The sequence below is a fragment of the Engraulis encrasicolus genome, unplaced genomic scaffold, assembly GCF_034702125.1.
Source record: "Engraulis encrasicolus isolate BLACKSEA-1 unplaced genomic scaffold, IST_EnEncr_1.0 scaffold_65_np1212, whole genome shotgun sequence".
In the NCBI taxonomy this organism is placed as follows: domain Eukaryota; kingdom Metazoa; phylum Chordata; class Actinopteri; order Clupeiformes; family Engraulidae; genus Engraulis; species Engraulis encrasicolus.
In genome coordinates, this window is record NW_026945983.1 from 175001 (window position 1) to 187500 (window position 12500).

Genomic DNA, 12500 nt, shown 5'->3' on the forward strand with positions numbered 1-12500 from the left:
AGAGAGAGAGAGAGAGAGAGAGGGAGGGAGGGAGGGAGAGAGAGAGATAGGGGAGGGGAGAGAGGGAAGGAGAGAGGGGGAGAAAGGGGAGAGAAAGAGACAAACCGTGTGTGTGTGTGTGTGTGTGTGTGTGTGTGTGTGTGTGTGTGTGTGTGTGCGTGCGTGCGTGCGTGCGTGCGTGCGTGCTATAATAGTGTGTTTAGTGGTTGGGCTTCCAGCCAGTGGGGACAGGTGTAGCTCTCCACTGACAGGTGAGGGGGAGGAGTCAGAGTTAGACCTGTTTACACATAGCCCAAATCAGACCCTGTTTACACATACCGTAAAGCCTCTAATATAGGTGGCCCAGTGTTTTGATGAACAGAGGAATAAGACCACGTTTACACGTAGCCCAGTGTTTTGAAGAACAGAGGAATAAGACCACGTTTACACACAGCCCAGTGTTTTGATGAGCAGAGGAATAAGACCACGTTTACACACAGCCCAGTGTTTTGATGAACAGAGAAATAAGACCACGTTTACACATAGCCCAGTGTTTTGATGAACAGAGGAATAAGACCACGTTTACACATAGCCCAGTGTTTTGATGAACAGCTTTGTTCTTTTCATCTTTTTTTAAAGTGATAATTCACACACCGGCCCTGCCGTGGCCAAACGGTGGGGCACTCCTCTGCCATGCGGCTGACCCGGCCCGGATCCTTTGCCGGCCCTTCCCCGTCTCTCTCTACCCACTCGCTTCCTGTCATCACCTTCGCTGTCCTGTCATAAATCAAGTCAAAAAGAATGAAATAAAAAATAAAAAATAAATAAATAATTCACACACCTTCAATTAATCTGCACAAATGTGCTGCTGAGAGCTGTCATAAATACACTTTGCCTGTAGGGTGCAGTAGAGAGCTGTCATAAATACACTTTGCCTGTAGGGTGCAGTAGAGAGCTGTCATAAATACACTGGTGACCAACTGAGAACAGCGCCTTTGACCGTTCCCTCACCTAATCGTGAACCCTGACGACAACTTGGCCACCTGCAGCTCTGTCTCTCTCTCTCTCTCTCTCTCTCTCAACAATTACCTAATGCCATTTGCCTAATGTAAGGGTTATGGGGTGTGGTGAGGGGGGGGGGGGGGGGTGGCATCAAGATAATAAGAGGAGATAATGAAGAGTCTTAGTAACATTTGAATTCTCTCAGGAGCCGTAACCAGCTGGTTATTACAGTTTTTCTCGATTGCTTACACACAATTTTCGGAATCAGTTCTCGAATTCTCAAAACTCTACACACAAATCTGCAAACCTCACACACAATGGGCAAAACTCTTCACTATCCTCTGAAAAATGCACGTCTTGTCTCAAAACAATGTACTCTCTTCTAAAGGTCATTTTGTTCTCAAATGACACACACAAGCAGTCATTTATGTAAACCATTGAACACTAATATGCACAAGGTAAAACTCTATACTCAACTTGACACACAGTAGAAACTTATTTTCTTCAGTGTTCTACTTACTAAAGAGGGTATTTTTCTGTAGTAAAAGGCTGAAATATTGTTTTTAGACTTGGAGTACACGGATGTGTGTATATTTTAAATATTTTTCTGACATTTAAAAAAATGCACTAATTTATTGTAAAAAAAAATATTGGGTAACTACTTGAAAGTGATCTCCTGTATAACATATTTTGGAGTTCAAAAACTAAACAGATGTGTTTTCTTACATGCAATGTGTGTCCTTATGGGGTGATGATTTCAGATTGTAAACCGGTACGAAGAGAGTCTGCGCATGTGATGAAGAAGTGAACTTAGTATGGCGGTTGATTGTAGTATTTTGAATGGCAGTGTGTTCAATGCGACAACCAGGGATTTCCTTCATGAAAATTGTGTGTAATCAAGATAATTGTGTGTAGTGGTTTGAAAAGAGTGTGTTTTAAAACTGAAATATGAGTGTAAAGCAGAAATTGTGTTTAGTGTTCAGTGACATTGCTTAGGGGAGTTGGGAAATGGGTGAGATGTTCCGAGAATTGTGTGTGAAGTACCAGAAATTGTGTGGAAGCAATCGAGAAAAACTGTAAGATGTCATGTTTTGATTTAATAGACAAATTCTATGGTTTGCAGTCATTATTTTTGTAATCTTGTTTTTATTTATTTCTTTTATTTTGTTTCCAGTGATGCCTCTCGGGTGGTGTTTCCTCCTGCTCACCCTAGGTAGGTACAGCATGTGCACGTGTGTATGTGTGTGTGCGTGTGCATGTGTGTGTGTGTGTGTGTGTGTGTGTGTGTGTGTGTGTGTGTGTGTGTGTGTGTGTGTGTGTGTGTGTGTGTGTGTGTGTGTGTGTGTTATTTAAAAACAATTTACTTTATACACAAGAATAATAATTACTATTTAAAAAAAAAACCCACAATAGACTTTTAAAAAATCTCTCTCTCTCTCTCTCTCTCTCTCTCTCTCTCTCTCTCTCTCTCTCTCTCTCTCTCTCTCTCTCTCTCTCTCTCTCTCTCTCTCTCTCTCTCTCTCTCTCTCTCAGGTGTGTGTGGTCTCTCCTCCTCTGTGCCACGTCAGTTCCATGTGGTGGAAGAGAAGAAGACCTGGGCAGCAGCTCAGCAGTACTGCAGAGAGGAGTTCACTGACCTGGCCACCATAGACAACATGGCAGATATAGAGGAGATCAGGAGAGTGATGCAGGATGCAGGTTTTGGGGGGTGGTGGGAGGCCTGGATTGGGCTTAGGCTTGGAAGGTGGCAGTGGTCTCTGGCTGATGAGGGATCCAGTGGAGAGAATGAGGCTGAGTTCTGGAACTGGGATAACCACGAGCCACAAGGCAGAGCAGGTGAAGACTGTGTGTGTATAGACTGGAGGGGAAAGTGGCGCGATTCCCATTGCACTGGCAGGCGTCGCTCCATTTGCTACGATGGTGAGACAGCATTCTGATTCCACTTTTTACTCCTGAATGCATACATATACAGATTCTTCACGTAAATCAATACATTTCTTTGTTTCATTACTTCAGATAGTAGACTGTGCTCGTTTCTCAGTTAACTGTGATGCATACTTTACTACAGAGACAAACTCCGCACAGCCCTATGTGCTGGTTGAAGAGGGGAAGAACTGGACAGAAGCTCAGAGATACTGCAGAGAGAAACACACAGACCTGGCCAGCGTGAGGAACCAGACAGAGAACGACAAGATCAAAGACCTGATTGGAGGACATTTCTGTCCTTGGATGGGCTTGTCCAGAGATGCCTTGGGGTGGTCAGATGGCAGCAGCTCCTCCTTTCGCCACTGGGCCCGTGGAGAACCCCACTCTGGTGACACTCAACATCAATACTGCACACGGATGATTTCCAGTGGACAGTGGAATGATGTAGACTGTGACAGTGAAGCTAACTTCATCTGTTATGAAGGCGAGTCACAAGGTCTCTACCTGCCTACTTGGTCAGCGAGTTATAGGAATTTTAGTACTAGACTGCAGGCTAAGTGAGTTTAGTACCTCAGCCGCGGTTATGTTTTCAGTCACGTTGGTTTGTTTGTTTGTCTGTCAGCAGAATAACTCAAAAAGTTATGAACGTATTTTGATGAAATGTTGTGGAGTTGTTGGGAATGACGAAAGAAACAAGTGATTTAAAGTATGGCAGTGTTCCGGATCACGGTCCAGATCCAGGATTTTAAAAAGAAGATTCTTCACCATTACGGGATAGGGCGAATTTTGTCATCCCAGTTTCTAACTCCACAAAAACAAGGCAGAAAGGCTTGAAAAAAAATGGGGTGTAACATAGTCAAATGTTCTATCAAACAGTTCCTTGGCAGAGTTCTGCCCTCTCTGAGTGCATTTCTAGTTGGTGTTTAGTCCTAGAGTGCAGCTTTAGTGAGCTCACTGGTCTTTGGTAGATAAAGACTTGCACGCACGCATGCACACACGCACGCACGCACGCACGCACGCACACACACACACACACACACAGATGCTCTAGTAGTTGCTGTTTTAATACTGGGTTAGCATGGCAGACAGACAGACGTTTCGGCCTAAACCTTCTTCTTGCAAACTGCAAAAAACTCATCCGGGAGTGCGGCTTTTTTACTATACATAGTCACAGCTGACTCAGAACGTGAATACAGATTAGTTGTTGTTGAACTTTGTGTTCGTCTTCATTCCTCAGCTCAGCCTGTAGTTGAAGTGGAGTCTCCTGATAGCCCCTTTTACTTTGGAGAAGATGTCACCCTCAGATGTGACATACCAGTCATACCAGAGTACACAGACCAGCACCAGTATGTCTGGCTAAAGGACAAAAACCATCTTCCTGGTAAGACCAATCAGACCATCACCATCACCCTCCCAGAACATGTGGGTCAGTACCAGTGCCACAGGGAGATAGCAGTTTCTTCAGTGGCACCCTACATCAGCACACCTCTTACCATTGAATACCAGGGTGAGTCAACACACAATACTGATTACTGATCATCATTGACTTAAAATATATGACATTTGACACTTATTTCGGTTATGGCCAATGTTCAAAAATAACTACTCTGCCCGGTTGGGGTTCTGGCCTCTGAGCAACATATCATTCAGCTTTTATTGGAGTTTATTTTGCTGTTCCTCTTTGTTTACAACTCTTCCTCATGCTTCTGTGGAGGTGATGTCTCTTTTGAGTCCCCTTTACCCCGGAGATGTGGTCACTCTGAAGTGTAATGCAGCACATTACTCAGACTGGTATGGGTATGTCTGGCTAAAGGACTACAGCTGGTCTGGTGAGACCAGTAAGACCATCACCATCACACTCCCAGAAGATGCGGGTCTGTACCAGTGCTATGGACAGAGAGACAGTCGCCCAGATAGATCATACAGGAGCAAGATGATCACCATTACAAATCAGGGTGAGTCAGCATTTCACTGAAATGTATCAGTTAACCCCTTAGTGCAGGTTATAACCTTACTGTCACCAAAATTGTAATGATTATGTCTTTTTCTGTTACTTAAGCCTCTCAGCAATGTCATAGCAATGTTGTTATGATCTAGATGGGTATTTCCAGCAAAATAGTGAACAGGCCTGGTGGCGACCCCATCTACACTAAGAGTACTACTGATGACCACACAGTACAAAATGTGGTCAATACTTGTTAACATGAATTATCCCATGAGCCACACTGAAAAACAGCAGACCATGAGTTACACTAGCATTTACACAATGATACACACTTACAACATACAGTATCATGAGAATCTTAAGCATTATTATCCATTATCCATATTTATTTTCTGTTGGTGTCTTCATTCCTCAGATCTCCCGACTGCTGCAGTGGAGGTGGTGTCTCCTCAGAGTCCCTTCTACTCTGGAGATGAAGTCACCCTCAGGTGTGACATACCAAAGTACTCTGACTGGCGTCAGTATATCTGGATTAAAAACAACAGCCCAGTTCCTGGTAAGACCACCCAGACCATCACCATCACACTCCCCCTAGAGGCAGGTCAGTACCAGTGCAGTGGAGAGAGAGGAGATCGTCCAATGGCATCATCAGTAAGCAGCGCTGTTAACATTACCACCAATGGTGAGTTATTATTGTTAGTATTATTATTATTATTATTAGAAGTAGTAGTAGTAGTAGTATCACTATATCTAAAGCCATCTATTCTAACAGCATGGCCGTTCTCTTTACCCCAGACAAGTTGGTTCTGGTTAATCAGAACAAGACCTGGATGGAGGCTCTGCAGTACTGCAGACAGCACCATGTGGACCTGGTATCTGTGACCTTGGCCAAGACCCAGCGCTGGGTGGAGGGGTGGGCCAAAGGAGCCTCATCCTTTGCTAAGTATTTGGTTACTAAATTAAATACACACTATGTNATAAACACACTTTTAGCCCATTGACAGCAAAATTCAGGGGTTTTTTTTAAGATAAAGGGTGGAAATGCCCTCCAAGTTGCAATGAAACATCATTTATTGTTGCAAGTTATTGTAAATAAAGCCTGGGATATCATTCAACTTGATTTGTTCAGAATATCCCTGAAGCACAAAGATACCTAGGATACCTATACGCAAATATGGCTGCATAAAGCCTATGTGATATTTAGGACCCAACTTGCAACTTTGAGTTTATGAATTTAGGATCATGAGTATCAACTTTTTTCAATCAAGCCATATTCTATTCACACATAAAATCACAAAAAATGTTATATCTGGAAGAAAATAAATCAATAATAATAATAATAATAATAATAATAATAATAATAATAATAATAATAATAATAATAATAATAATAAGACTGCATTTCCGGAGAGACAATGCTATTAGTATGCTTGCGGCTTATGCACACACACACACACACACACAGAGCTGTTGTATACACACACAGAAACACGAGGGAAAGAGATAGAGGTCTGTGTGTGTGTGTGTGTGTGTGTGTGTGTGTGTGTGTGTGTGTGTGTGTGTGTGTGTGTGTGTGTGTGTGTGTGTGTGTGTGTGTGTGTGTGTGTGTGTGTGTGTGTGTGTGTGTGTGTGTGTGTGTGTGTGTGTGTGTTTGTCTGTCTATGTGAGAGAGAGAGAGAGAGAGAGAGAGAGAGAGAGAGAGGGAGGTGTGTGTGTGTGTTTGTGTGCGTGTGCGTGTGCGTATGCAAGGAGATGCTTCAGGTGCCTTTCAGCAGTGGGTGGGTAAGGAGAGGTAAGGGTGGGATTCGAACCTGCAACCCTCTGACAGACCAACACCCTACTGGACTTACTGTATAGAGTGGCCACAACAGCATATTAGGCCACAGTTGCCCAGGTGAGGTCTAAAGTTCTACAAGGCTGCATGTGTGTGTGTGTATGAATGAAGATTCTAAAGGTGACAGTTTGGCAGTCAATAGCTGAGTAATATGTGCAGCCTTATTTGTACGCTGTCATTTCTCCAAACGTTTTGCAAGTTGTCAGATGATATTGAGACACAAATGGCACCAACCTGCTCTTCATGTCAAAGCTGAGATCACTTTTCTTTGCCAAATGGTGCAGTCAAAAAATGGGAACATTCAGGCCTATGCGCTGAGCTGTTCACACATTTTTTTCTAAGTGAATGGAGTCACATCATAGGGATTTTAAAACTGCTCTCTCTGAAACATTTTTAAGAGTTGGCTTATGATCTTCACACAGTTTGTATTCAGAGCCAAGACCTCTCTGACAATGCCTTTACCTAGTTGATACCTAGTTAAAAAAAAACAGGACAGGTCACCTCTCACTCTAACTGACACAGTTTGTGACATCTTGACCATTCTACCATTCATTTCAAAGAGGGGGGGAATAGAGAGAAAACTGAGGAAAAACAAGTCTGGTGAACGAATGAAAGGGGGTAGGCTAGCAAAAAATACAAAACCCTGAGCCCTTTTCGAGCCGTTCGTTTTGGCACTCGAACCGTCTCTATCTCGAACGCTGCAGTGATTCAAAGCCACCGTACTAATGAATGGCGATTCCCATAGGCCGAAGTGAATGGAAAAATGTAGAATAATAATAAACTATTGATGAACAATTAGTATGCTTTCCCGCAAGCATACTAAAGAAACTGTTGGAGAACAATTAGTGTGCTTGCTGGGGGGCAAACAGAGGCCTTTGGCAAGCATACTAAATAATACTATAGGACTATTTCATACATGGTAGACACAATCATCTGCTGTTATGAAGACATCTCTGTCATCTGGGAACTGTCCATTTGTTACCAGCACAGTTGATTATTATCTGCATTTGCCAGAAATGCCTGCCAATCTGGTAACAAATGAACAGTTCCCAGATTTGGACTACACTACCAAAGATGCAGTTGCCAAAGATGTATTCCAACTAGAGGTGAAGTGCAGCTGTACTAGTACGTTTGTACTTGTGGGTCAATGACGTGCAAAATGGCATTGTCATTCAGTGTAACGGATGCCTTCTGCTGACTGTAACTGTAATAAACATGACTCTTTTTATTTATTAATTGTTACAGTGAATTCATGAAAGCCTCGGCTGTCATCCATTCACTTGAAACAATTTACAATTACATTTTTTTTTGCAGTTTCAGTCAGCAGAAGGTGTCCGTAACACTGAATGACAAAGACGTGCACACCTCTGTGCAAGTGCACATGCAATTTCTAAGACTGACCACTGACTGTTTTTGTATCTGTTCTCTGTCATAGTTATTGTGATGGGAGTATTGGAATAAATGTTAGCCCTATGGTCTTCTGTTTGCTTTTTGAATGCAGGAAAAATGATGTTCCCCATAGTATTTATCATTATTATTATTATTATTATTATTATTATTATTATTATTATTATTATTATTATTATTATTATTATTGATTTACTTTCTTCCAGATATAAAGTTTTTAAGTTGTGAATAAAATGATGGCTTGATTGAAAAAAGCTGGTACTCATGATCCTAAATTCATAAACTCAAAGTTGCAAGTTGGGTGCTAAATATCACATAGACTTTATGCAACCATATTTGTGTATAGGTATCCTAAGTATCTGTGTGCTTCAGGGATATTCTGAACAAATCAAGTTAAGTGATAACCTAGGCTTTATTTACAATAACTTGTAACAACAATAAATCATGCTTCATTGCAACTTTGAGGGCATTTCCACCCTTTATCTTAAAAAAGCCCGGATTTAGCTGTCCATTGGCTAAAAGTGTGTTTATTACAAAGTGTGTATTTAACACAACAGTTTCTCCTCTTCATGCTGAATCCATACATACCTCATATGTTAAATTTGGTTTAAATAATCAAAAGTTATATCAGTTTATATATTTTAGAGCGCCCCCCGCAGGCCATTTTGTTATCTGTGTGTTTGACACTCGAACTCAAATTGTTATATAGACCGTAAACTTCAACTTGGAAGTGAAAACCAAACTTTTAACATCAATTTGAAATGACTGAGCCTAATACGACCCCACTACAGGTGTTCCTCATTCCAAAGAGATGTAGAGAGACGACACATACCATGAGAGCTTTATTCATTTTCTTCATTTCTTTTTTTTCTTTATTTGCGTGACAGTTCTATTGTTAGTTTGTTTACCTGTTTACCTCAGTGTCAACATTCACAAAGGGTCCGTATTATTCCATTAATCACATTGTGTATTGTCATGTAATATGATGTCAAAACTGAATGTCAAAACTATCAACAGATTAGCCTTCGGTCTTTGAAGCATTTGGACAACTGCTAACAACAATGCTGGCCAATACAACCAGTTCAAGGCATCCGTGATCTACGCTAGGCTAAAAGCTAACACCAGCAGACCAAATCGACCCATTATTAACTAAATCATGCAGCTGGTTAGCTGTCTTTCATATGGTAGAGATGTTATGTAAAGAACATGATGATCGTGTTTCTATAGCCCATTATCTGTAAAGACCTGTTTAAATATGGCCCATTAATACAATGACTTGTGATGTGTTGATTTTAACAGACTAACAAGAGTTTTATATGAGAATGTAATATGATTTACACTTGTGTGCCTTGAATTTAATATGATTTACACTTGTGTGCCTTGAATTTAATATGATTTACACTTGTGTGCCTTTGAATTTAATATGATTTACACTTGTGTGCCTTGAATTTAATATGATTTACACTTGTGAGCCTTTAATTTAATATGATTTACACTTGTGTGCCTTGAATTTAATATGATTTACACTTGTGTGCCTTGAATTTAATGTGATTTACACTTGTGTGCCTTTGAATTTAATATGATTTACACTTGTGTGCCTTGAATTTAATATGATTTACACTTGTGTGCCTTTGATATTACGATGGATTTACTCTGTTTGCCATTGCTATACACTGCCCTACAAAGACAAAGTGCAGTTACTACGCAAACATTGAAGCCGTAAAATGCTTTTGGTATTTGGTTGGACATTGTAGTTACTGCAAATTTGACTTGAAAATATCTCTAAAATAAGACACATTTGGACCATAAGGCTTTGTTACAAGATGAAAGAGGTGTAATTAAGACCATTTTCAGTCTAAATTCAATTTTCACAAAATATGTAGTTACTGCACTTTGCTTTTGTAGGGCAGTATGAGATGGATTTACATGTGTGTGTGTGGTTGCCATATATGTAGCCTTTGACTTAATACTGATTTAGACGTGTGTGCATTTGACAGGAGGTTGATTTAAATGTATGTGCCTTTGACTTAATACTGTTTTAGACGTGTGTGCATTTGACAGGAGGTTGATTTAAATGTATGTGCCTTTGACTTAAATCTGATTTAGACGTGTGTGCATTTGACAGGAGGTTGATTTAAATGTATGTGCCTTTGACTTAAATCTGATTTAGACGTGTGTGCATTTGACAGAAGATTAAAATGTGTGTGCCTTTGATTTAATACTGATTTAGACGTGTGTGTATTCAACATAAGATTTAAATGTGTGTGTCTTTGACTTACAGAAATACTTGGGCCCCTACTTAGACTTAAAGTGATAATGTGACTCTTCTGGAAATAAGCTCATTTTGCACCTCCCCTTCAGTTAAATAATTTCTCCTTTACTTCCAGCGAGTAACCAATTGGAAAGCAGTGTTCTGTACTTCTCGCCTGTACATTGGCAGTTAAAGCCGCGAACGATCCATGAGAGAGTGGCGAGTAGGCGACCAAGCGAGAAGCCAGTAATGTGTGTGTACGTGGCTTAAGCCCTGATGAAGACCTGTGCGGTCCACAATACACCTTTGTCTGGAGACGAAGCCCTGATGAACCCTGATGCACAGGGGCGACGCCAGGAATTTTGGACCCTATGAAAGATTATAATTTTGGACCCCACCATTTCGCAAGAGCTCAGGGGGAAGGGTAAATGACAATATAATAAAGAACTGACGAAAACGTTATGGAAATCAACAGTTGTGTGTTTAATAAGCTTATTTCCAATTACTATTTCTTTGTAATTAGACATTTCAACAACAAAAAAAGCAAGAATAGGCCTATATTATTAATATTTTATTATCCCATCCGCGGGCCGAGGGCCGTGCTGCGTTGGGCCGGGCCGTTAGAATCAGTACCACCTTTCCCCCCCTAGCGGCGCCCCTGCCTGTGCAGTCCACAATACACCTTTGTCTGGAGACGAAGCCCTGATGAAGACCTGTGTGTTCCAAACAAGGCGGCAAAGAATCATCTATTTTAGTAAAATAGTGTGAATTCAGGTAAATTGGGCCACTTTGGGCCATTCACTTATATGCCAAAAAAGTGTCCCAATTTACCTGAATTCACCATACATCTAGCCCCTACATGTTCTGCATCCATGTGATGTCAGGTGAATGCCCCTTTAGGAGACCTTTGGTTAGGACAGTGGTTCTTAACCTGGGGTGCGGGCACCCCCTGGGGGTGCGCCAGAGATTTCAAGGGGTGCGCAGATTGTTTTTTTTTGTTAAGGATCCGACCAAAATTCTGCTTGCGAACATTATAATTAGGCCAAATCAAAACCAAATTAAAACATGTTTTGGTCCCCATGTAAAGTGATAAAGGTATTGATTAATGTCTCCATCAAGAATCATTGTAATCAATCAGTTAAATAATTTGTTTGTGTGTATACTCGTGTAGACGTTTGGGATGGGGGTGCGCGGCTTGTCTTGGGCACAGGTAAGGGGGTGCGTTAAGAAAAAAAAGGTGAAGAACCACTGGGTTACGAAACCAGTGGAGACTATTGGTTGACAGTAAATAGAGTTGCAATAAGGTAGAGAAGCTGAGCGCTCTTCTTTGTTAGACAGTATACTCCGATGCTCTTGGTGCTCTTGAAGTTAAACGACAAAGTCCATTCTTCAAAATCATCACGAAGACCCTGTGTGGTTGAAACCGGTTGGCGTTTTTAGTCATGTACCCCGGTTAAAATGAAGGGTTTTTAAATGACTTAACACCACACTACTCCTTGTCTCTATGCAAGAGTCGCCTGAAGAATGCCCAACGGCCAACAAGTTTTGAAGTAAATAGAGTCCCCTTGGATGGCGGTAGCGGATGACAGAGTGGGCGGCAGCAATATAGATGATTGACAGGGAAGGGGCGGGGACACAATGGACACAGTGTGGGTGGGGTGAACAGGGATGATTGACAGGGTGTGGGCGGGGTTAACATAGATGATTCACAGGTTTGGGAAAGGGAGGAGATATATTGGACAATTTACACAGTGTGGGCTGGGTGTAGAGGGATGATTGACAGGGTGTGGGCGGGGTGAACAGGATGGGCGTGGTGAACTTGGATGATTGACAGGGTGTGGGTGGGGTTAATATGGAGATTGACAGGGTGTGGGCGCGGTGAAGAGGGATGATTGACAGGGTGTGGGCGGGGTTAATATAGAGATTGGCAAGGTGGGTGGGGTGAAGAGGGATGATTGACAGGGTGTGAGTCAGAGATGAGGGCTGGGTTGGTGCACATACAAGCACGTACAAACTGTACGGAGCAGAATACAATCTGGAGCAATCTGCAGTGCGAGCCTTAGGCAGTGTTGAACATCAAGTAGCTCATCAAGTGTACACACACACACACACACACACACACACACACACACACACACACACACACACACACACAC